The 26,214-nt window shown below is 46.2% G+C and overlaps 1 long non-coding RNA gene across 1 annotated transcript; it reads left to right on the plus strand.

Annotated features, from left to right (window-relative positions):
- Nucleotides 1-15,462: 15,462 nt before the first annotated feature.
- Nucleotides 15,463-25,655, plus strand: LOC120749676 (uncharacterized). The gene is made up of 3 exons (XR_005699727.2): nucleotides 15,463-15,902; nucleotides 23,769-23,898; nucleotides 24,346-25,655. It is a non-coding gene; the product is annotated as an uncharacterized LOC120749676 (long non-coding RNA).
- The last annotated feature ends 559 nt before the right edge of the window (nucleotides 25,656-26,214 follow it).

The raw sequence follows: 26,214 nt of genomic DNA on the forward strand, positions 1-26,214 counted from the left end.
GCTTTGCTCTTTTGCTCTGCTAGGTCATGTAAAAACAGATGCAGAAAGACAAGATAAGGAACTCTGTGGTTTCATCTTGTAACCTCAAACAGCAAACACTCCTCAAAAACAGTTTACTATGTGGTCACATTGCTTCGAAGGAAGGATAAGAAGCTCAACTGAAAAAAACACAATATAGTAATTGAAAAATAATATTTAGTCACAGAGGAGCTATAAATAAAGTAGAAGATGCCCTGAGATCTGAAATCCTCAAAAACTCAATAGCATCTGTCAGGAGGTTTCTTCTTTTTTTTCTCTTACAGAGGTGCTTCAGTTGCTACTGATACAGGCACCTCCTCCCAACAACGGGCTAGACGGTTTACCCACCCTCCGCAAGTCCCTTTAAAATAGATGCTTTTCAGCACGTGCCAGGAATAGCCTAATGTGAAATGTGCTAAGATGTTGCAACTTCTGTTGGGTTTATTTGGAGTGAGTACAATGAAGCAGCATGAGGCAGGACCCTGAGGCTGGGGAAAAACATGGAAAGGAGAAGTTCAATAATATAAAGTAATTTTGAACTGCTAAGTTTCATTTTCATGTGTACTGCTAGCACGGCACTACAGAACAGGTTGAAGATTAAAAAAAAAACCTAACCAAAAACATTAAATACCAATACGTTAACTATAGCACTTGCAGCTTCACAGAAAAAAACCAGATGTTCTGTAAATGCAGATGTTGCCAGGACTGAAATAACATCTGGCGTATACTGATAATTACTAATTGGACTCGTTCAGTGGGTAGAGCTTCACAGCAGCAGAGTAAAGGCTGAGTAACACACTGGCTCCTTCCCCCAGCTCCAGAGACTATCTGAATTTCTACTTTGGCTTCCCTTTCTTCTTCATTTTCCTTGCCATTTTTAATTTCAGCCTCATTGGTGCTTTCCAAGAGCCTCTGTTTCCTCTCCCGCCGCCCTGGGTGCCCACCCCACGGAGGCAGGTCCCTGCTGGCAGCTGCCAATGCCACCCCCTCCCCAAGGCAGACACCGAGCAGGGAAGGAGGTTCGGAGCAATCCTAAGGGGTGTCACCAACACTGGTCCCCCTCCCACTGAGGACAACGTGTCTGCTTGATGCCAAGCACGGAAAATCAAACACAATTTTGGGGCAGGGAGTGCAAAATCCCTCTAACCAGCACAAGGAAACTCAGAAGGAACATCACCTTAATCCCAAGGGGTGAGACAGGCAGCTGTGTGGGGCTGTGGGCAGAGGGGTCTTGGGGCAGCAATGGAGAATCCCAGGTTGTTTATGCTGTAAGAGGTAGCTCCTGCTGTTAGGCATGGGCACTTCGAGCAAAAATGCTGCCTCACACGTCAACAAGCAGCAGAAGTGAAACAGAAAACAGGCTGACTTGATTTAAAGTAAACACGAGAAAAACAAATCCACCCAAACCCTCGCGCCGTGTTATCAGAAAGGTGCCAGGCTGTAGGAATCCTGTGGGTTAAATTAGCATGTAATAGGTGATTTCAAGTTGCATTTTTTTGTAAGAAAAGCAAATCAACAAGTTTTTCCTAAGGACTGGAAAATGCCAAGAGCTGTAATATACTTCTTTTAAAGTTTGTCTTCAGAGATGTGAGGATGATTCAACAGTAAAGCTGGATTGTGGCCAAACACATCTGAGGAAGGGTCCCACTTACCATGGTGTAATGGGTCATTCTGCCTGGCCACACTACAATTCTGGCTGTGGGTCTCCCTCCACCCCCTTGGGACACCAGAAAATCTCCTTTCCTCCCTTCCTGGGGGAAAACTTTACTGCTGGGGTCGAGGGAAGGGAAAGGAGTACATCCGTGCACTTTCCACCTATCCCCTTTTCTCGGTGGATTTAGACTGAGGAAGAACTGCAAATCAGTTTTGATTCAAGGCACACCAGACTGGAATGAAAAGCTCTCCTCCATGAGCCAGCTTTTGGCTATTGCCAGCCCCGGCAGCCTGAGTGCTGGTGAGCTGGTGGGCCCTGGTGCTGGATGGGCTCTCAGCCCGTGGAGCAGGGTCTGAGCCTGCCCACAGCCACCGCAGCCACAGGGGAGATTGTGGATCCCTTCAGCCACCAAGCCTCCATTCCCCGTGAGCCATCTGTCTGTACACAGACGTATGGATGTACACATCCACAGGGGTTTGTTTTTCTGCAGGGTGTGGTGTGACGCTTCCTCTACTGGTGTCACTGGGTCAGAGACACACTTTGCAATGAGCAGGCAGGAGGTTTTCCTCCCTTTTGAAGAGGACGTCTGGGAAAAGAAGCCCTGCCTTCTCCAGGCTGCAGGGGAGCATACTTGGGTGACCCTCAGAGAGCCCCCTGAATGCCCCCACCAGCCCCCACACCACCTCAACATTGCCTTACCAGGGCCGGGCTATCTTTCCTCTCTGCGGGGCTGAGGGTTTCACAGTGCTTCACACTTGTCCTCCAGACCCACTGTTTGGCCATCCTTGCTTTGTTATTTCATATATATTAATTAATTTTGTAAGTATGTATACACAAATAATTACACATACATACGTTATCTATGTTTTTTGGGTATAATTCCATCGCACCCACATTTTCTGTGGAGGGCTGGTGCAGAAGGAGCTGCTGGTGCTTGTTCCTCTGGCCCTCAGAGTGTGCACATGCCCCTGAGTCCCCTTGCCCTCCACAGGCCGTGGCAGTGGGACACACGGGGGGCCCCAAGGGAGGTGAGGGCACTTCCCTAGAGAAGCCCTGTGAGCCCCCTTGATCCCCAGTGCGTCCCCACTCTGTGACCCCCCCCCCCCTCCTCCTGCCGCCTGTATCATGCCATGCCTGGCCCCCAAACCCCTAGATGTCCCCATGTTTACACATGCTCTCCCATGTGCCCCATCTCTCACTACTTCTCCCTGTGTCCTGCTGTCCTCCCACATCTGTCCTTCCACGTTTTCTTACGTGTCCTGCCACGCTCGCATGTGCCCCACCACACGCCCATGGGTCTCCTCTGCCCCCACGTGCACCTCCCCCGTATCCCACCTGTCCCTTTGCGCCTTCTTAAGTGTCTCTGTGTGCCACACATGCTTCCCGCACCCTTCACACGTCCCGCCAAACGCCCTGCGTGTCCCCAGTGGTCCCCAGTGCTTGTCCCACTATGGCTCCATGCCTGTCCCTCGCAGCCTCCTTGTGTGTTCCCCACCAGCTCTCCCAGCTGCCCCATTCCTTACTGTCCCTGGGCAGCAGAGTCTGCTGACAGCTTGGTACAATGTGCTACCAAACCCTGAGGCGTCACTTCCTGACTTTGGGAGAAGAAGCAAGCTTACCATCTAAGATGAAAGCCAAAACCCCTTTCCTCTTGTGACAAGCACTACTTATTTCAAGCCCATGTGAGCACAATCTTGAGTGTTTTGGTGCAAATTGCCTGCTTGTGACACACAAACTGGTTCCTGAAATGAGAGTGAAGCCGGCTCACTGGCTGCTTTGGTCTGGGGCCGTCTCAGCTTTCAGGATATAACACGTCCCCAGGAATCATTTCAAGCTGTAGCAAGAAAACACATGGCAAGCTGTCCAGCTGCTTGCAGTAGCCCTGCAACAAGATCTGTATTGTGAAATATGACTAAAGATGGCAGGAGAGAGAGGGTGCCCCATGGCATAGTTCCATGGCCAGGTGACTTCTACTGTAACTAATGTAGATTGTTATTGACAACCAAAAAGCAATAAACGGATTGCTACATGCTTTTTAGGCCAACTTTTGGCTGGCAAACAAGGAATGTGATGGACCTTCCCAAGGCTGGTATTCTGGTGTTTGCTTTGGGTATTGACATTTCATATCCCATTGTTAAGGGCTGGGAAAAAAAAAAAAAAAAAAATCAGTTATTGATTGGGACAGAGCTATCTTTGTAGAAAGGCGCAGGGGCCTCCTTTTCATATTATTTGCATGCCTTCTCATTTTACTGGGTGTGGAGAGGGAAAGGCTGTGTCCGTGACCCTGTGTGGTGCAGAGACCTCCCGCCTGGGCTACGCACTGAGGTGACAGCGTGGCTGATGGAGAAGGCCAGGTTGTGTGTGTTAGACTGGTTTTGCATCTAGCCCAGCATCCATCTCCAGATGTGGCCAGCTGTTCTGGGAGGAGGGAGGACAGGGGTTGTTGTGCTTCTCCTGCCAGGCTCTGAGACCTTTGTCCGCTTCCTGCAGATTCCTAGTGCTTGACCTGCTTTCTTGACTGCTGCCGAAGGGCTGAGCTCGTGCTTTGATGAACACTAAAACCAGGACCTGGTTCTGGACCAGAGGTGGTCTGTGCTGAGCCCATGTGAGTCCAGGACTCTTTCTTCCTCCTCAAAATATCTAGTTCTGCGGTTGTATGTGTTGAGTTTCTTCTGCCCTTTGACCCCTCACCGTCTGCAGTTCTCACAGCCTGTCCTTGTCCTCAGACAGCTCCTTATCGGTGGCCAACCCTCTCCCCTCCCTCCTCACCCCTTTTCCAGGCCGTTTACGAAGGACTGAGCAGCCGAGGTCACTGCACAGACCCAGACCCCGACGGAAGGTCACTGCTATCACGCTGGCTATATGAGAACTGGCTGTCTTCTCCTGACCTCCGCTTCCTGTTTTTCAGCCCATTATTTGTAGATAGCAGGACCTGCTTTCTTACGCCTGAGTGGCTGCGTTTCCTGAGGAGCTTTCTCTGCAGCCTCATTTAATCCCGAGCAGCTTCCCGGGCTAATGGAGCTGTAGTGCCCACAGTGGTGGTGCGCTGGTGGTATATGTGCCAGCAGGTCCAGAGCCACCCCACCACCCTGGCGTCTTTGGTGGAAAAGTACATGTTTTGGGTCCCCCCTGCAGTCAGTGCAGGGCAACAACTCCAGACCCTCCGAGGGGCTGGGCTGTGCCCATCATCCAGGGCAGATGCCGTCATCTGGGGGCCTGCAGCCACCAACTCCGGGCTGAACAGCAAATAGCAACTATCTCAGCCCAGCAGAAGTCTGTAGGAACATGTGGTTAATTTGGTGTAATGCTACCAGCACCAGTGTGGTTTCTGAACGAGCCCAGGTGATTTTGCAGCTGGGACGGGGCTCAGGGCACATGTTTTTAACACACCTGTTTATCTCCTGTGGTGGTGAGTCAGGTCTAAGACCTTTGTTAACTCTGCTCTCTCCTTTTCTCCTTGTTGCCATCAAGCACTCAAGGTTTATCACCAGCAGTCACATTGGGATGTCCTTCACCAGCAGCACCTAAGGAGTCTGTGCAGTAGCTGTAGCAGCACCAGGGTGGAACACGCTGCATAGGCACGGCTCGCTTCTCTTCCCGCAGCTCCAGATGACAAAAATAACACAAAATGGTGACAATTCTCCTATTGCTTTATTTCATGATAATTTTCTTCTCCCTCCTTTCTCTGCCCCACTGAGGGATGTTTTGGCAGTTTGCAAACATCCCCCTGTTCACATCCACTGAATGTTACTACAGGCATTTCTTTCATGTGACAGCTTGAAAAAGGGATGTGAAAGCTTTCCTTCTTGTCTTCCTGGCCTTTCCCTCCATCATCTGACCCTCATGAATGCTCTCCAGCAAACAGTTTGCCTTTATTGCATGGTAGAATCTGGAAATAATTGCCTGCCACAGCACTTACTTCTATCAGTGAATAAGCTTGTGTAATTGCGCTGTGGTCTTTGCTCCATGGTTCATTCTCTTAGCTCAGAAATGTGCTTTCATTTTTTTTTTTTTTTTAACCATTGCATATATTCTGTTTATCCCCACAATTCATTGTTGCCAGTAAAGTGGGAAAATAGGGGATAATCACCACTTAAATGCTTTAAAACCAATGCCATGTGTGGGGAAAAAAACCCAACCAAACAAGGAAAAAGCCCTACCATCCTCAAAGGAATGTGCACAAATGTGCTCTAGTCAAAGCACTGGCTTTTTGTGATGGATCATATAAAAACTCAAGGTCCTGATAATCTGACAAGCCACAGTTTGATTCCTTGAATCCCCAACCACAGCTCAAAAGTTGGCTGACTTGTATCAGAGGCTCTGTAGTTCTGGTTGTTGCTGATCATTTGTAATTGGTGTAGCGAGCTCGGGGAGCAGCGAATGTCATAATCCTGTGTCACTGTACAGCTCCAAGGAGACTGCTGATAAATAGCAATAATATACACACACATAACGGATACAGGCAGCAGCCAAACAGCAACAACAATTGCTGTCTTGGTGGAGCTTATTAACTTAAATCATACTGAAAGAGATTTTGTGAATGGATGCCACCTTCGTAATTTCCTGGGGGAAGAATCCAAAAAAAGGCCAATGTACATCTTTCAAAATATGTGCCCTGAGAGACGTGCTTCATGTGACCAGGGAGGAGTTATAGATATCTGTGTGCTTTTTTTTTTTTTTTTTTTTTTTTTTAATGGTGTCTAGTATTTGCCCCAGGACTGGGCACAGAGACTAAACTGGCCCTGTTTGATCTGATTGTCACTGTGACCCAGCCCCTATAAGAGCGTGTTTCCTCACCTCCCACTGGTCCTGCACTCACCCCCCTGAAGTGACCCAAACCTAGTTGACCTACAAGTCCTCCCTAAATCTCAGTGATATTTCAGTGTCTTGGGATGACTCTCCCATTTTCCAACCCCAAGAGTGTCTGCTCTGCATGCCCTGGCACAGTTGCCTGACTGTCACACCTCTGAGCAGGACTACTTCAGGTTTTGCTAAAAATTAAGGATGTCCACAATACAATTCTCTAGCTCTAGTGTTAGCCAAAAGCCCAGCTACTTGATTGCCCACCCATGGTCTGTCTCTATAGGAACATATATATTCCAACAGAAAATTCTGGGCAACTTTGGCCAGATTCAACTACACATCCAAGCTGCTTTTTGCCATTTCATTTACGCAAAGTAGCGGGAAACACAAGTAAAGTAGCTAACTAATAATAATAAATGTGTTGTTTAACACATTTATCTCTATTTTACAGCTTGGGATTGATCTAAAGGAGTAGCATAGCATACCTATCCTGCATACACACATATTTAAGACATAAAGGGGAAATCTTGGTTACAGTGAAATTTATGAGTGTTTGCATTCACTACCCTGTGAGTCCTGTCTGAGATTCACCATCAAGCAAACATCTTCAGGTTCATCTTCACAGCTGAACCTCACAGCTGAAGTTCATCGAGCTGACAACTCCCAAAGAGGAGTCCCCACCACTCCCCACAATCCCCACAGAGGATTTTCATCTCTGTTGGCTGGCATTAGCGTGAAGTCAGAGGAGCTATCCTCAGTACATACTGGTTTAATTACAATTAGTCGTATCCTCAGTCAGTGGAAATTATCAAAGAGGGAAATGTTAGGGAATTCTCTGCTGCTGAACTGTGGAGAAATGCGTGCAGAAATAGGATTCCCAGGTCCCTCGCTCAGCTAATGAGGTGCACGGCATGGGCTGGGTCCCCTCGGTGCAAATGTGGGATAATCAGTGCAGTCTGGAATTGCACTCTCGGGAGAACCAGTCCATCATGCTCCCGCGCCGCGGCTCGAGTCTTCTTCCATTCTGAGTTAATAATAAACACAACCCAGCTAAGTGATATACGTGACACGTTTATTACCATGTCCTTTAGAAGCAATTTCCTTTCTGCTCTGTTTTCTCACAGACAGTGTAATTACCGAGTTAAAGAGAACAGAGGGAAAAAAAAAAAGTTTCCAGAGTTGATGCTTCCCAGATGAAATGACAAAATTACTGAAGCAGTGTATCCTCTTCAGTTCTGTAAGGAGATATACCTTAGGGTTAACAGCTGCATTTCAGCAAGTCTTCAAGTGAAGGGACCCAGTGAAATCAACTCCCTATAGGTACAGCTTAGCAGCAGGAGATTTTTCCATGATTATACTGAAGCTGTTTGTGCCTACGTGGAAGGCAGGTATTGTGAATTTCCTAGCTATGTTTTGCAAAACAAACACAGCCACCCGTTCCTGGCATAACAGATTGCTCAGTTCCGTAGAGGATCAAAAAAAAAAAAAAAAAAAAAAAAAAGAAAGGCAAAATCCCCAAATCCTCATGCAGTAGGAACAGATGACCACTGACTTCATCAGAGTTAGGATTTCCCTCATGTGCTGCCTCATCTCGGGTTGGGCAGGGTGAACGCCATGAGTTTTGCATCTATTATTCTTCCTGTTCACTCTGTAGCCCCATCACCAAGGAACCTGTTCAACTGAGGTCCAGAAAATAATCCCTCAACTGCAAATCGCTCAGCAGCAGGTGCCCTAAGCTGTCCTGTGCATAATAGTTGCATACTGAGCAGTGGTGCTGGTTAATGGTTGGATTTGTTGACCTCAGACATCTTCTCCAGCCTTAATGATTCTGTGATTCATGAACCAGGAGGCTGTGAGGAGTGTGAGTGAGGGTGCACAGGCTGAGAAGCACAGGGAATAAAGGCCTTTGGATTTCTCGTGTGCCCAGTGAGAAATAGTTTCCATACATGCTTTCAGCTCCTTCTGCTTGGAAAGGAAGGACACAGCCCCAAGGCAATGATCATTACAATGGGTCCTATGTAAGTTGCTCCTTATAAGCATTTGTCAAACTGCAGTGAGCACAGGACAGTGTGGCAATGTGTCCTCATTCAGCAGCGGTTCCCATGGGTGATGGATCAGGCTGGGAACTGGGCAGACCGCTGCTGGGTTCTGGCACATCAAGGGAAGCTAAGGTGCTTGTGTTTTAACCTCTAAAATCCCAAATTATTTGGCTTCTGATATCCTCAGAGGGTCTGCATTGAGTGTCTTGGTCAAAGCAGCAGGGGCACTGTCTGGGTGGGAGGACCTGGGTGTTAAATCATCCCCTGCTCACTCTCCACTTCCCTTGTGGTCAGAGATTTGGAGACTTTCAGAGCACACTGCAAAGCTAGCAGTTGTGTGAGCCTGCCCACTCCGTATTAGCTTTTGAGAAGGGAAATTTAACAGCAGAAAAACAGGGAGGCAGAGTCAGCCAGCAGGAGTGTGATGTGATGGAGTGACCCAACATGTATACATATGCCGAGGTGTGAGGCAGACAAGGACCCCACACTCGCTCTCTCCGGCACCACCAGATGAAGGCCACATCCAGACCAAGCATGAGGAGGATCCCCTGGAAGGGTGAAACCCCTCTTCCTTGTGGAGAAGGTCTCAGGAGCTGGTTTTTGGGGGCTGCTGTCCTGGAGAGCTGGTCTTGAAATCTGTCTCTGTCAGGGCAGGAATTGGGACTCCCATGGAGCCCTCCCACCTCCAAAAAACCTGTTGTGTGACCCTTCATGGCCATCCCAGCCAGTCAGTGGTCCTGGTGCCCCAGCAGAGTTTCTGCTTCTTGCCAGGCAGCTGTCATGAGGTTGGCTGGAATGGGGATGTTTGCTAGAGCTGAGGGCAGAGATGGACAGCCTCGGGTCTGTGATGCTGGGGTATCCCCACGCTCTGGGTCAAACACAAAGAACGAATTAAGTTTAATCCTTCCGAGGCAGAAATCATGGGCCAGATTTCAGCTGGTGTAAATCAGCATGGCTCTGCTGGGGTCAATGGAACAGACCCAGCCTGTGCCAGTACAGGCTCTGGATTGGTGCCTGCCATTGTGCACAGTCACAAACACTGCTGAGTGCCATGAAATTAGAATGAAAGATTAATAAAATCATATTTTGCATTGTCCTCAGCACAGACAGGCCATTTGAAATAGCACAGCAGCCACGTATTGTTGGTGGCTCTGAACCATGTTGCTTTCAAAATACACTGTTGTGGACAGAAATTAATATGGCTACATGGTGAAAAGTATTATCCTCTGCATTATTTGCTAATTTAGGCTTATGGCTAAACAATTTGCTTCATTTAGCCTTATAGTTTTTATTTTAAATTGCACAAAGCACTTCCAAGGGCTTTATAAGCTCAGCTGTTCTCTAGACTGTTTTCCTGGGAATTTAGGAGGTGGTGCCTCTCAGGGTTTTGCTCATAGAGGGTCCAGTTAGAACCAGGTGTGATGGAGGAAACATCTCTTCACTGTTTCTTCTCCTCCTGCAGTTTCTGCAGAATTCCTCTTTACTGACAAACTCCCTGAGAGAAGGTTTCATTGCAATTTATGACAGCCGTGGTCATTTAGCAAATAAGCCCTCTCCTTTCCTTTGACAACATGTATGATACTGAGTGAAAGACCTAATATGCAGATTTTTTGTTTTGAAGCAGCATCTCAGGACTGTGTTCTAGCCTAATACCCAGCCCTTTTCCCCCAAATAAGAAAGTAAGTTTCCCTAAAGTCAAGCCATTTGCTCCCTATGGCTTAGACTCTGTTCCAGAAATTGTAATTGAATTTTGCATCTTCTATCTCGAGCTTACTTGCTTAGGGTATTAAAAGTTAGCATTGCCTTAAAAGCAGTAAGAGTAGATTTGCTGTTTAATCATATCACACTTCTGATTTGCAACAGAAACAACTTTGTGGTCCAGCTGAAGCTGAAAAAAAAAAAAAAAAAGGCAGATCAAATTTCATTTCTTGGAGATGTAATAGCCTTTATTCTTGCAATTACCTATGTCTTCTCCGAGTAGAGTTAATTACTGGGAAAGATAAGCTGCTCCTTCTTTCATTGTTACAGCTGGAGCGATACTGGATCAGTATGACTTGGTACATGCTCATTGCACTTTGAGAGACATTCTCCAGTGAAAATTGACAGAACAATTTCAGCAGACATAAAACCTTCTCCTGCATTTGCACAAGGCCTTACTCTCCTGCCACAGAGTAAGTTTCCTTACAAACAGATCAGGAGACTGGTGACGTGATGTTCTCTTAGGGGTTATGAATTCATCAGTCCTCAAATGTGTTACTGCTTTGACTTCATGTCCCCGGCACACCCAGGGTGGTTTGCTGTGCATTTCCTCACAGAGAAGGAGCCTTACCAGGCCAGCTGGATGACAACAGAACCCTTATCAGGCACCCTTTGTTAAAGGGCTGTCAAGACTCTGCAGATCCCCGTTTGATGTCCTCTAAACTGGAAAGGATTTCCCAAAGGAAGGGGTTTCCAAACAGCTGTTGCTGGGACAGCTTTTGTTCCTGGGCTCAGGTTCTGTCCCTGCATTTCAGAAAATATCTTCATAGCTCAAACTGGCAAAGCTTGGGATCTTGTGGTGCAATCTCACCTGTGGTACCTGCGTCAGACCTGTCCCAAAGGTAGCTTGCATTTCTTCTGGAGTTCCTGTTCCATGTCTGGCCAGTTAAGACAGGTCTGTTGGGCCAACAGATCTGTATTGTATGAATTGCCATGGCAGATGTGTGAAGGTAGAACTTGGCTCCTTTGGTAGCATTAATGCCTGGAGTTCAAGGAGGTCTTCCCTTATCTCAAGGATTCCAGTGTAACTCTGTTGACCCGAGGACAGTGGAAGGAAAACAAGGATTGTCTAAAGAGACATCAGAGCTGCTGCTGCTGCTGCTCTGATCCTCCCTCTTTTTCTCTCTTTATTGACTGCTAAGAAAGCACTTTGATATTGGCCTGATCCATTAACAGCCTGCTTCTACTCCTCAAGGCCTCCCAACTCAGCTCTGCCTGTGCCTGTCACTCTCTGATTTTGCACACCATTACCCGCTGGTCATCACCCATTCAGCTTCATTTTCCCATTACATCTGGGAGCCCTTCCCTGTCAGAGGGGCTCCGTTCCCCCTGCAGCTCCAGGCTCAGCTGTGAGATGACAGGAGTCAGAGCCAGCATTGCTCAGCCCAGGTACACCAGCAGGGCACTGGGCTGGACGAGGGAGGCAGGCAGCCTCAAGTCCCTCTCCAGTGTGGCCTTGCTGCCAAACCTGGGCGTCATTTCCTCTTAGCGTTCCCTGCTTCAGCCCAGTTTGGTGAACCCCTTTGCTATTAAGGGTGGGCTGCTCTTTCCAAACATTTCTAGCTATTCGTGCACCATCATGCTTGACTTCCCACCTGTCTTCATTCAAATCCCCCTCGAACACTCAGTCCTTCCAAGAGGCCTATAAATGCTAACCTAAGTCAAGATAATGTCATTATCACTGCCTCAATGAAGTAACTCATCAAGTGCTGAAATAAATAATTTTCCCTGGGGATTACTGCCTGAAAGCCAAATGTAATCAGTAAAGCTTGAGTTTGACAAGGCTGTCACAGATAGAATTCATTTACTAATGAGTTCCAGCCTTAAAGTCCACATTGGTAATGTGTCTGTGGTTTTAATGAAACATTACAGAGACCTTTATCTCAGTATTTTTTGCTAGTTAGATATGCTGTTTGTCAGATAAATCTTCCCACTTGATGAGCAAGATTTTTTCTCCCTCTTCCCCCAGCTGAACAATAGGTCTCTAAGCTTTTTATTGCTGCATGCTGTTTTCTAAAAATCTTATTTGATCCTCTGGAATAAGGATCAAATCGACCAAAACCAACACACCAGCTATACTATTGCCTGTCCATGGAGGGATACTGCAGAGGCTTTTACAAAATAGTTCCTTCTGATGACTGCTGAGGGGAAAAAGGAAGGTGCTATCTGTTCACCATGCTATCAGGAGAAAACTTGAATCATCGATAAGAGTGGTTTCTAAGCAACCAAATGCAGTCTACAACCATAATAACAGCACTTTGAAAGTAAATCAGTCTGGTACATGCCCCACTCTCCAATTAACAGCAAATTCTTATCAGATGTATTGTCTGGTGGACACACGTTTAAAGGGCTGAAGTAGTTCTAAAACAACACTTCAAGTGGTAGAGCAAAACTCAGAGTCATTCAGATCTCCCAAAGACTAATAGCTTTATTGAGTTTTTACAGAAAATGCCCTAAATATTTTAATGGAAAAATAACAATTCTTATCTTTTCTACCCTAGAGGATATTCAAGTGAATTGTGTCTCTGAGTCCCCAAAGCTACAGAAAAGATACTGCCATAGGTTTTTGAATATTTTTTCTGATTTTCCCCATAGAAAAGTGACCCAGGTACCATCAATGTAGTGTTTATTACAGTGCAGAAAACTCACTCATCATAAGAGAATCATATACTGCATCATTGTCGGCTCTACTGAAGTGTAAAAACCAGTTAAAGTAGGATCAAAATGATCTTTTTCAGTAGGCAATATTGCAGGAGGTAATACAGAAACCTGTAAGTGCCTTTTCCCTGCCACAGTCCACTTCCCAAGTCCGTCACTCATCGGCTTGGCTCCCTGCCATGCATATTCCTTTCTTGTCCGCTTCTCTTTGCCATATTACTGCAGAGAGGGGGTGATGCTCCCCAGTGATCTGGTCCTAGAAAAGGTCTTCTTGTCTGTCCCTGGTAGTCCTTCTCCTCTCCCATGGGCAGAAAAGCACAGGGAGCAGCAGCCCCCAGTTTCTCTTATCTGAGAAGCAAGCCAAGAGGGCTCACATCTTCGTCTCCATCCTCCTGGTACATTTTAACATGCAGGGTGGGATTTAGGGGACCTGATGGGCCATGAAAAGGGATGTTTTAAATGTTTTAAAATGCACTGCAGAAAAGAGCAGGCAGCAGGTGGTTGTTGTTCTTCATGGCTTTTGTGAGGAGGGAAAGGGCAGCAGCTGTTTCTCAGGCGGCCCCATCAAGGATGCTGCCGGGAGTTGGGTGCTGCTGACACAGAGCATCGGGAAATGGGAGACTGGGGAAGCAGGCATTCCTTCTGGATAGGGACCAGCTGAGAGGGGTGGCAGGGAGTCTGGGGATGCCTGCTTCTTCATGTGCATGGCGTTGAAAGGGCCACAAACCCTGCGGTCCATGAGGGAACAAGGACCAGAACTTCAAAAAAGCAGATGTTTGCTGAGGGAAACAGAGGCACTGTGGCCACCCAGGAGCCTGAGCTGCTCAGAAAGAACTTTTCATGCTGCAGTTTGGGTCCTTTTAAGTGGCATGCTATGACCTCCCCATAATTTCTCTTGACCTAGGTATAAAATGGGAGGCAGATTTCATGTTTGCTCTTGCTTTATCTGATTTGTCTAGTTTGACAGTGTCTGGCATGATGTTAGTGCTGAACACAACTGAAATACAAGCAATACCAAATAACTTCCCAGAGGAGTTTCAGAAGATGAAGGATGCAGCAAACAAGTGTGGGAATCTCAGTCTAGGACATGGGGAAGGGAAATACTGTGACTGCCTTAGCAGCAGACTTCTATGCTAACATACATTTGACAAATATTTTTTTTAAAAATTGATGACATCATAGAACCTGTCCACATGTTAAATACTCCTGGCAAGCTTGATATATTTAGTTTTGGCAATGTGACCTCCATTTCTTCAAATGCATGCAAGAACCAACCTCCTCCCCAACTAATCTCATGGAAGGACATTGGATCAGAAGCCTCGACACAGGGCAGCCTTTGGGGAGCAAAAGGTCCTTGAGTCCTTGGCAAGCCACCACATGACAATGATGTCTGCTCAGTGGAGTATGCACAATGAAATTTAGGAAACAGTGGGAGAAGAGGCATGAATGGAGGGGCCCCTTTTACAGCAAGTACAAGGATGTCTTAGCCTGAGTCAGATTTGGAGATGTGATGAACAAGCCAGATGTTTCCAAAGTAGAATTCTGGATACTTGCAGGGACTCTCACCTGATGCCAAAGAGTTCTCCAGGATGATGAGAAAAGTACAACAAAGAAATGTAACGATGTAGATTTTATTCCCTCCGAGATCTATATGTTTCTTAGGCTACCTGATTAAAGATCATATTTTTGTTTAGAAATCAAAGTGAATCCTGGGAGTGCTTCAAGGTCTGAAAGGAAGAAGTCCAAGGAATGTTTGTCCTAGTGGAGAGATTATGTAATTTTTATTTTTAAATTTCAAGATAAATTTCACATGTATACATGAAAAAGGACAGCAATTTCATGTTGCAGTGAGCAGCAGGGTGTTATGACACACTGCAGGAGACAAGGGTAACCAGGTTCTTGTTAATAGATTGCTTGGGGTGCATTAGAGTGAAACAACACTGGATGATCAGTGTTTGCAAATATACACGTGTAGGGCTTATTAAGGAACACTTCGGTTGCAAAAGAAAACAGGTATGTAGCCAACTCGGTTATTATTGTCTATAGCAATATAAAAACATGAAATCATTGCAAAAGGAATGTGCAACACCACCCAAGGACACGGAGGAGGGAAAAGAAAGAAAGAGAAAGGACAAGAGTGTGAAGATCTCACCACCTGTAGGCCCCATGATGAGACTGGGTTGCTGTGCAGTCTTGATTGAAGTGGTGGTCACAGACCTGATCCATCAGGTGCTGGGGATATCCAAAAGAGTGGTGGGGGGAAAGCCTTGGGAAAACCCACAGAATACAACATCTAGTGGGTTTCTATTCAGGTTCAGGTGGGAAGGCCCACAGACCTCCCCTGGGGCAGGAGCTTCATACTGGGTGATGTACTGTTGTGGATCGGGGGGCACTGTGGGGGCTCCTGACACCTTCTAAATCAAGGCAGCTGCCCATCACACCAGCACAGCTGAGTCCATTATGGCCCATCAGCAGAGATGAAAACCCAACCCTCAAGCCCATGACCTGGTATGTTCCCAGTGGAGGAGGGGAAGTTCCACAACCCCAAGGTTTGTGCAAGGGAGCCTGAAGAGAGGCACCACAACGTCTCCGCAGGATCTGCCTCCTGTCCCACTTACAGCCCATCATTCACCCTCTGAAATACCAGAGCAGAGGTTGGCTATTACACACCCAAAATCTCACCTCCTCCATTTCAAAAAAGCACTGCAGGCATCTCCACAAAAAGGGGAATATTTTGAGTCATTATCCATTAACAGTTCTGTCTCTTACACCTGGAGCAAGGGACACGGACAAAACCATCCACGTGAATCTGTGGGCAATGAATTTCTCAGCTGAAACTAAGAAGGAGCTTGTGAGCATGGCTTCCTTGTTGACAGCAAGGCACAGCCATGTCTGTTCTGTGGTTGAAAACACAGTCCGGAGAGGGCTTTGGTTCTGGTTGACGTGGTGGTCTACACCAGGAGGAACTCGAGGTAAGAGTAAATTGACGCATTAAGCAGTGTTGGATACCCTAGACACGTGACAGTGGAGGGTCTGTAGGAGAGGCTGAGATAGGACACCCATCACAGACTCACCTCTGCTGTCTGAGACCCATCAGAGCCATCCAAACGTGGGCAAAGCAGTGGGCTATTATTGCTGAGACAGCCCCTGCATGTGCCAGCCTTAGATGAATTCTCATAGCACAGGACCAAAGCAGCTGCACTGTGGAGAGGGCAAAAAGGGTGGAAAGTTCTCACCCCCACAGCCACATCACAGGCACCTGTGTTATTGATTACCTACGAGGAGGGAATTAGGAAGTACAGAGGTAAGAGATCTCTGGGGTCTTCACAGCTCTTGGAAAAGCAGAGCTAAGAAGCCCTGAACCTCCTTCTCAGGGCAGTTTCAGATATTTCTCTCCTTTTTAAAAAATTTCCATGTCAGCTCCTCAGCTGTACTTGCATATGGGGTACATATGGAGGAGAGAAAAAAAAAAGCAGTGACTGGTGCCAAATGGGGCCTGCTGCAGCATTTAACAGTCCTCTCCTCTTACTATTAAAATGCAGCTTTGCCCAGTGAAAATGATGCTTTATTGCTGCAAAAATACTTCCCAAAGACATGGCCCTTGGAGCACAGCAGGGAAATGTGACGTGAAGCAGGCGGCTTCGGAGTGGCAGGCACAGGGGCTGAGTGCAGCAGCCAGGTGAAGGCTGTCCTGGAGACTCCCAGCCCTGCTGACCTGGCTGGCAGGGCTCAGCAGCGTGGGACCTGCCTGTGGGTGGGCTGAGCAGGACATGGGCTGGGGTTCTTATGGGGAAAATCAGCAATGATGCAGGTCAGGCTGCCCTGGATCACAACTCAGGGCATGGGACCGTGGCTGAGCCTTTGTCCATCCGTCATATTTTGCTTCCCAGATGGGCAACTCTCCTCCATCTCACATGGACATTAGTGAGACATCTCTCCAGCTCCAACAGACTGCTTTTACGTGGGATGTGGCTCTCTCCTCTTCACATCCCCACAGTCCTGGCCTCATTTCCATGCTCCCCAATCTGTGTGCATCAAAGAGCAATTGCACATCGGAGGATTCCTTCCTTTTGCATCCTACCATCATGTCCCAGTCTGGGGCTGGCTGGATCTTCTGCTGTCCTGTATTTTGCATGACACTGCCCAGAAGAATGAGTCCTGGTGGGGGCTCTTCTTCCCATTTGCCCTGGTGGAGGGCAGGAAGGGAAGTGTATCTGGAGGAGGACGTGCCGATGAGGCCAGGAAAGCCCATCGGTTTCTGATGCCTGTGGTGGGCTGTGGCTGTGCTGCTGTACCTGGGAATGGCTGGCAGCTCCTTTGAAGCCTCCTGCCCTGTCTGCCTGCCAGCTGCTCTCCACGCTGTGCTATGGCTGCCCACAAAGGCACCATGGGCGGGAGGTGGAATGGGAGCGATGCTGAGGCTCAGGTTTGGTGGGATGGTGAGCTGCCCGCAGCAGGGATGGGCGATGTGACGCCCATGCAGCATCAGAGGGCAGATTTTTGGAGCCGTGGCTGTGAGCTATGGTCCTTGGGGTCTTCCTCCCCTCTTCCACAGCTCCTGGTAGTCTCTGAAGCAGCAACTCAAAATTTATTTCTGATCAAGACAAATAGCACTTCAGAGGGATGCCAAACACTTTTTCAGGCATTTGGCTTGAAGTTGTAGGACAGTGCTGTTCACAGCATGAACCTACATCAGGACAGTGCTGGTGACTGCATAAACCTAAGTCACTGTTTAAGAGATGCCCTAAAGAGGGAAGAAAATAGGAGCTTGCTGAGGTCAGTGGGGTCTTAACCCTTTCTCCTGGTTCTTGCCAAAGCCCCTAGGAAAAAGAGCTCATTTTTCAAGAGTTGTTTTCTTGCCTGCACTCTCTGTGACTGTTCTCATGCACTGTATGCATCTCACCTACCTGGCTGCATCCTCAGCAAACTGTGAGGGCTGCAGATGCTCTTTAAATGCAACAGCAGGCTGTGAAATACTTTGTTATCAAAGCTTGGTCTTTTGGCTGTACTGCACCTGTCATCAATACCCATTTGAAGGCTTCTTGCATGACACGGCAGAGTTTTCTTCACCAAACAGGGTGCGGAGTAGATGTGAAATTGGTGCATTGTTTTGGTTTGTTTCATCCTTGTCTTGTCTTTCCTTTAGTTCCAGCTCGTCTAGCTGAAAGATGTGGTTAGGGACATGGTTTAGTGGTGGCCTGGCAGTTAATGGTTGGACTTGATGATCTCGGAGGTCTTTTCCAAGGTGAATGAGTCTATGATTCTCCTTGTTTCACAAATACACACCCACACTTATGCACTACAGGTGATACCCACTCACATTATCTCTCCATCATCTCCAAAGTAAGATTCGTATTCATCTCTTCCCGGAGCAGCCCATTGGTGAAGAGCTGAACATTTTAGCAGTTACAATCAGCTAAGACAAATTTTAATGAGTTACTTCAGAAAGGGAAAGTGAAACTAGAAGTTAGATCTCATTGTGAAAGAACTGGTTGAATTAAGAGGCGGTGGAATTAGTAAAGAAATATGGAATAAAAAAAATAATAAAAAATAATGAACTTCAAGAAAACGTTTGGCGGTTGTTGTAGTTGTTTTGTGGGTTTGTTGTTGTTGTTTTTTGTTTGTTTGTTTTTTTCCTGAAACATTGGTAAGTTTTCAGAATGCTTTGCCCACACCCAAAGTTACCCTTTTGTGAAAAAGAAAAGGATCCCATTTTCTCAGAATAGTCTCTGGGAAGCTGTGATAAATCATGTATATTGTTGTCACCTCAGCTCAAACATTCTGAAATTTCTGTGGCGACCACAGCCAGAGACAGAGGTGAAAAATATTGGCTTGGATTGGAGAGGAATGAGTGGCTGCTCTTGGGCTATAAGAAAATAACACAGGTGTTAAAGTGTCCTCCAGTGCCAACCTAAACAAAGGGTGGTCTGTGCTTAATTTTCCTTGGAGTGAGAAGGGTGTAGTTTCCAAATACAACGAGATTTCTTTCCATAAAATTTAGTTTATGAATCAAGATTACGTTTTCAAACTGAGAAATTAACAAGTCCATGAATTTCTGGATTCATATGCTTTGACAAATGAGGTCGATTTTAGTGGCATTAGCGCTGAGTGGACAAATGGGACTAATTCGCAGGATAGTGGATTCCAGATTAAAAAAAAATCGTTGGTGATAAAGATTTATGAATATCGTGTTCACGCTGATGAAGTGCTTGGTTGTTGCTACTTAAAATTTAATACTAGTTCCCCACGGATTTTTTTCGTTTGTTTTCATCCTGTGGCCTTTTTGAGGGCAGGAAAAGAAGAAGACAGCGAAAGGGTTTAGAGGATGTGAATGGGGTCACACTCCGCACGCGTTAAAGAAACAACAAATTGTCTGAGGTCATAGACATTGTTCAATTGCACTCAAATGTCCAGTGCTTTTGTTCCAGCTGATATACTAAAGCAGATGTTTGGTTGTTTATTCAATATGGAGATAAAGCTGAGCTGGCTGTGGTGGGGACTTGCCACGGCCTGCCTGGGGCACTGTGCCAGCGGGAGAAGCTTCAGACCCTGGCGCTGTGCTTTCCTTCCCAGCAAGAGGAATGATGCCTGCAGAAATGGTCAGGAAAAGGTGTCTCAGACCCAGAGGGTGGTGGAAACATCCTAGCTCTCCTCCCTCCTGCTGCTTTGCAGGAAAAGAAGAGGAAAAGGTGTGGGGATTTCTAAGTCACGGCATAACATCTGCTGCTGGATCTTTGGTGGCATTTCCAGGCTGTCCCAGGAGGGAAACAGGTGGAAAGGGAACAGCCTTTGTTGCCTCCTTGAGCTATCCATGCCTCTATGGGACACGTGGGTTTTCCCTCTCACAGGCAGGAGGAGGGCAGAGCAAGCTCTTGGAGAGCCTTGGGCAGTGCTGGGTTCCTCATAAAGGATTTCAGAGGCAGTATTGCATCAAAATATTTTTTAAGAGCTTGGGGTTTTTTTGCATTCTGAAGTGGGAGTACTCTGGGAAAGCTTTGGTGGGCTCTCAGCTCCTATAAACGCATTTCCATCAACAGCTAATGCCGTGAAATACCATCAGGCTCTGTGTTGCTTTAAGCAGTATCATAAACCTGGTGGTGGCAAAATGCTTCTCTGGGCCATTCTGCCTCCAGAACCTCTTGACTGTTGGATGCGATGCTGAATAGTTTAAGCAGAATTCCTGTAGCTACTGAAATATTCTGACCTGTAAAGTGACCTTGTTCCTCTACCAATGACTAATACCAGTGACTAATAATCTTTCTTTTCTGACTGATCTTTTAAAAAAAAATAATAATTCTTGGGGTGTGGTGTAAGGTAGCAATTGCAAATAGACATTTCTTTTGACTTACCAAAATATACAGACAAAAACAATCCCAAGAAACGTAAGAAGAGGGACTGACTGGGCAAGTAAAGTTCTATTGCTCTATATAATATTCCCTTTGCAATGTGGGTTTGCATTTTCATATCATACCATAAAGACTAAGTAGCTCATGTGCCCTTCTGAAGGGCACCTGAGCCCTTCTAATTCACTCCTGTAACTGTCTGGTACATGCCTTCTGTTCAGCTATTATTAAAAAAAAAAAAAAGTAAAATGCAATTTGAATTATTTTCTGCCTCCTGAATTTTTTTACTTTTCTTCTCACTTATTTTTGCCCTAAGATATTCTTGGCATTGCTTTTTCTTGGGGATGTTACATAAAAGACTTTAACCTGTAGCAGTTGTTTAAAACTAACTCTGGCAAAATGAGTGTAATATCATCATATTATTCTAATAGGTGGTGATTTCCCTGCTTCAGAGACCAGAACATCCATGCATAGCATCTGGTGAATTAAAGTCCAGGAGGGAAGAAGCTGGCAAAGGAGGCAGGGACACAGATGAAGACAGAGAAAGCCAGTGTCTTTTTCCTTTTAGCACACCTGCTCCATGTCCCCAGCATCTGATGAGCTGATTTGATGAATCTTTAATATTTTTTTTTTTTTTTTTTTTTCATATTTTGAGGTTACATGTCTGAGCTCTAGGGCTGCATTCATCCTGTACCCGGAGCACCAGAAGTAAACATGCAGCTGACTGATTTCCCATGTCTTTCAAAACTGGGCATCTCCAGAGAGCAGCTCATATGTTGGACGGGACACATCAACATCCTTTTTAAATAGACTAAGGTCAGATTTGCAATATATTGTTCCAAGATCATCTGTCTATGTTGACAATTCAGGGAGTTCAGGAAGTCTTGCCACGGAAATGGACCTCCAAGTCACTACACCTGAAGAAACCGGGCAGAGAAAACATTTCTGCCCTTTGCCCAGCAAATAATATTTGAAGATAGTTAGAGAAGTATCTTTCAATCACTTTTCAGGGGTGTTTTGTAGCAATGAAGATGAGGGTGGGTGCTCAGTGACATTGTCAGATGCCAACCAGTAATGCATGTCTGTCAAGATCAATAGGAGCTGGCAAGGTAACACTTTTCATGTGCTGTGAAGTAGAAGCTCCTCTTTCTAAGCTGGCCATGACATGCTCAAGAACCTAAATCTCCCTGAAAATCCCATTCCTCAGGAGTTATGTTGCTTTTAAAAATGGTGTATTTGGGACCCCGAGCCATTTTTCAAATGCCTTTTTAAACATGTCATTGTAAATCCTCTTAGATGTTGCTTGTGACCACAATATGTTCAGGAGGGCTTGTGAGAGCCAAGAAAATTTGATTACCTATTTGTTGAGCATGTTCTTAGGCAGAACAAGTGGAAAGAGTAATTTTATTTAGCTTGAAGTATCTGGTAAATATAAAGAGAAAAAGAGCTCTGCAGTTGGACAGGTCTTATCTCAGTATCTTTATTTACATTTTCAAAGAGCACTGACGCAATCAAGCTACCAAAAGAACTGCTTTCCATCAGCCTGGGAACAGAAACAAATTAGTCTTTAATGGTGTTGTGTGAAAACTCTGGTGAATGTTATGTAAAACTGTACAAACAGAATGTTTGTGTTCTAGTTCCAGGTCATTTAGTGGGCAAAAAGAGAGACATTTTGTGTGAAATAGCCATGAAGTGGTTTGCTATTATATAAGATAGGAACTGCTAGATCAAACTAACGGTGGCATGCTGAGAACCAGATGCTTCAAAGCAAAATGCAAGACATCCCAGTGTGGATAATTATGAAATAGTCTGACCATAGGGGAAATTTCTGCATAAATGACTTTAGTCCTAAAAGGCTACATGTTTGTATTGCTTCTGAAAAGGTTTTAGTCTGATTTCCCACAGACACAGGGCTTATGCAACTAGTGTGCTGCCTGACTGTGCAAATCTCTGACTCTCTCCCTCTCTGTCTACTCCCCTGCCTCCAGCAACCTCTGAACACGTCCAAACTCTGCCACATGGAGCAGGGAGGAGCAGGTCTCACAAATAGTTAATTTCCTGCAGGTTTCATGAATATAAGCTGCTCCCTAGTGAGCAGAGACAGGTAATCATGCCAGCTCAAGGTGAGCTTACACCTCATTAGAAACCAGAGAAAGCACACAGGAGAGCATCTTTTAAGTGTTCCATCTGTGGGAAAAGCTTCAATCATGGCTCTCCATCAACACGAGATGCAAATCATAGGCAGCCACTGGCACTAATGGTGCTATCTATTTCTCCTGTTGATTATAACTGTGGATATCCCCAGGATTTAATATAAATGCTTAACTCTTTGTGACTGAACATGTTCTCAGCTTTTACAACCTCCAGGAGCAATGAGTGCTAGTTGAATAAATTGCAGATAGGACGTTTCCTTTAGGTACCCGAAATCTACGGATTTCCTTGTAGCTCTTCCCATAAAGCAGCTGGGCTTAATTAGTGCATGATGCTCTTTCTGGGCCAGCAGGCTAATTTGTAAATTAATTAGAAGTAAGTTGAAGGCAGTCTCCTGCCCCTTGGGAATGAGACAATTAATTGCTTCAAGGGGTTGAAACCTTGTCTCTGCCACACTGGGCTTGTTGACCCTTCTCTGGAGTCAAAACCATGTTAGAAAATTTATGTTCTCTCTCTACTCAGACCAGGACAGGGTCACTTGATGGCATCGATTCTCTTCACACTGGGATTCTGTGGAGTCCTTAGGATGAAGATACAGTGTCTTCAAATCTTGGCCATCTTCTCAAGGACCTGGGCCACAGTGAGCTGCCCTCTGTCAATATTGCAGTGCCCCTTGCACTGTCAAATGCCACATCTTGTAACTCTTCTTCATAACCTTAACAGCAGCATCAACTAAATGAAGCCTCCTAGGAGAAGATCTGGTGGTCCTTGCCGTCGTGCTCACATTGGCCCCGGTGGTGTTTAATATTGAACAAAAGTCACAATAGGAAGTTCTAAGGTGGGAAAGGGGGTCCTCTAAACTAGAATTTTTTAGTGTTTCCCACAAAATTCAGCAGCTGGTATAACACTGCTAATGGGGGTGATGTACTCATATATACTTTGACAACTTCTCAAGGCAGTCTGATTTCAATTGCAATTGCACAACTCGCCTTTTACTTTCCACTCATGTTTGTGCGAGGGCTTTATTGTTCCTAGGAGCAGTATTGCGAAGGAACTCTGACACACCCACCTCCGGGCTGCTTGCTCCTAAAATGAAGTAAGCAAAATAAGATCAATCTATATTACATTTGGAAGCCCCAAATGATTTATAAGACGGACCAACTCATCAGGGACGGTCAGAAACTGGCAAGTAATATGTCATGTCTGAGATGGTGGATTACACGATTCAGCTGCTTGGCTGAAACCCTCAAATATGCAGGAAAACACGACTCTGGAGCCTGTTTAGGCAAGACATTAATTGAATAAGTCCAGAAATTCACACTGTATATACATCTGTCCCCACAGTGAGCAGAGCCGTGTGTTCATTCAGTTTTCTTGGAGATGTGGCTTTGATTCATACAGAAGAGTTGAAATAACCCAGCCGCCTGAGAGAGGAGCAGCAAAGCCCGGCAGGTCAGGAGGGACACAGACCCTGGTAAGTCCAAAGGACTGATGGCAGCCCTTACCGATTTCGTTCTGAAACAAGGCTCTGAAGAATTTTGCTTGGTCCTTTTGTGAAGTAGCTGAGTGTCATGTGTTTTTGACCTATTTGATGTAACACTGTGCCTCTCTGGGAAGCCATATCAGGATGTCAATTCCATACCTTCCCTCTGGCCCTTGTACATTTGCGTCCATGCGTGCAATATACTTTATGTTCCAGTCATCTCTTGCATGTCTACCACACATCCTTGTTTCTACACTCTCACATAATCTATTTAAAGGGTGATATTTTTGGCTTTTAAGAGCGGTGTTAACAAGGATCAAATGCTGCCATCACTTAGGAAAGACCTAGGTTTCCTTTGCCAGCTGTACTATGCACCAGTTAAAGAAAAAAAAAAAAATTCCATCAGTGTGGACTTTACAGTGAAGTTCTTGTGTTTAGCAGGTGAAAAGCCAATACTCGACCTGTAGTGGGATTTGCTCATGGAAAACCCCTGGAAGCTGTTTTTAGCAGCAAGGCATTAGTCACCCTTGGAAGGCTGCTGGCTGCTCCGTGCCTCTGGCTCGCGCCGTGCCACGCCACACCGCGTGTGAGGAGCGCTTTGGACGCTGCACAGCGTTAACAGCCGCTCCCGCCTTCTGCAGGTGCTGAGTTTGAGTGCACGGCTCCTGCTTATTTTAGGAAAACATGAGCTCACGTTCCAGACAGCCCTCTCGCCAGCCAGAAGGCGTGGGCTGTAGTCCTTCCCTCTTCTGGGGGGCCAGGAGGGGTAAGGCTCCACACAGACAAGGAGTGCGTGGCGCGACTTCTGTCGAACAGGTCTGGGGACATGGGGGGGTCAGGAGACAAGGCAAGGGGGAGAAAGGGCTGAGAGAGCGATGTCTTCCATGTCAGATGGAGATGAGGCAAAGAGGAGACAGCAGAGCATTGAAATGGAGAGAGGTCTGAGGACTGGAATCTATTAGATCATCAGAAGTGGTGGATTAAGTCATGCTGCATAAAGGCTAAGGCAACTCCGAAAAAAACTTAGGGAAAATACAGGTGATGAAGGAAGTAGTCGGTTTAATCGACTGGAAATCTGGCTTGCCTGCAGGGATGCCACCTCAGAGCAAAGACTCTTCCTGGGAAGAAGAAAGGCAGCTGCTGCCTGCTTGATGGTTACTCATCCTCTCCAATCTCCAGTTCCCCCTCCCCGATCTCCAGCACAGCTGGGCCAGCCAGGGAGGGGACCCTGGCTCAGTGCCCCAAGGGCAGTGACAGAATTGTCTGGCTAGTGGAGGGGAGGGAGGAAAGCCCCAGTGAGGACAGCACTGTGCTGGCTGTGCAGGCATGGGGATGTGCTTTGGCACGAGTTAGCAGAGGCTAAGCCAGGTCCCTTCACCCGGACCAGCCAGCCCTTTCCTTCCTCTGCAGCTGAGACAGGGATTTGCAGAGAATAAAGGCTGCTAATACACAGTGTCATTGCTTTATAAGGAAATGTCTTGAAATAATACAGCTTTTGTTGATGTCTTTATTTTATGACAGCCTAAGAGTGTGCGTGGACCTTGTACTGGATAAACAGTGTTGGGAACACTTTTTCTGGTGGAGGGTATTAAACAAATATGAAAGTGTTAGAAAAGATACAGCATTTCGTTTAGACATGTTGAAACACTGTGATGTTTTGTTTGGTGAATTTTCAGGGCCTGGATACACTTCATTCAAAATACCTAGAAAGTAAAACATGAAAAGTATAACAGAAAAAAAAGAGTTGAACAGAGGGTCTTGTTTGATATAAAGTTCTTGGGAGAGGAACACTGGCTGTCTCAGCTGCTGAATAATCCCGTCAGTTTTTCTGCTAAGGCTCTCCTGGAGCAATGGAACAGTAGGCTCTTAAATCTTGACAGGGGATCCTCCTGGTGCAGTGAAAGCTCCTGGGTGGCCCCAAGATGAGCAGGTTGCTTAAGAGAGGCTTCAGTTGTGTTTTAACCAGGCAGGTCTCTCTGTATAGGGTCGCAAGCACGTGGGAAGGCACAGCGCAGCTGAGAAACTCTCTCCTCTGTTTCCGTTTTGTGGCTTCTGCAATAACCTTTCCAAGGAACCTTATAAACCTCTAAGTAGTGGGGTTTTTAAAACACTGCTGTAATGGTAATAGTTTAATTCTGCCTCCTTTGTTATGTGTTAATGGTACCCTTCTTTTAGGTCTACTAATAAAAGAAACTCAAACCTCAATGTGAAAGTCCTTGTAAAGTTACAAATCAAACACATTTGTGCTGGTTCTCCCCGGTATACAAGGCACTGGGTGGCTGCTGCACTGGGGGTGAGTGTCAGACC

The sequence above is a fragment of the Hirundo rustica genome, chromosome 2 (genome assembly GCF_015227805.2).
Source record: "Hirundo rustica isolate bHirRus1 chromosome 2, bHirRus1.pri.v3, whole genome shotgun sequence".
NCBI lineage: Eukaryota > Metazoa > Chordata > Aves > Passeriformes > Hirundinidae > Hirundo > Hirundo rustica.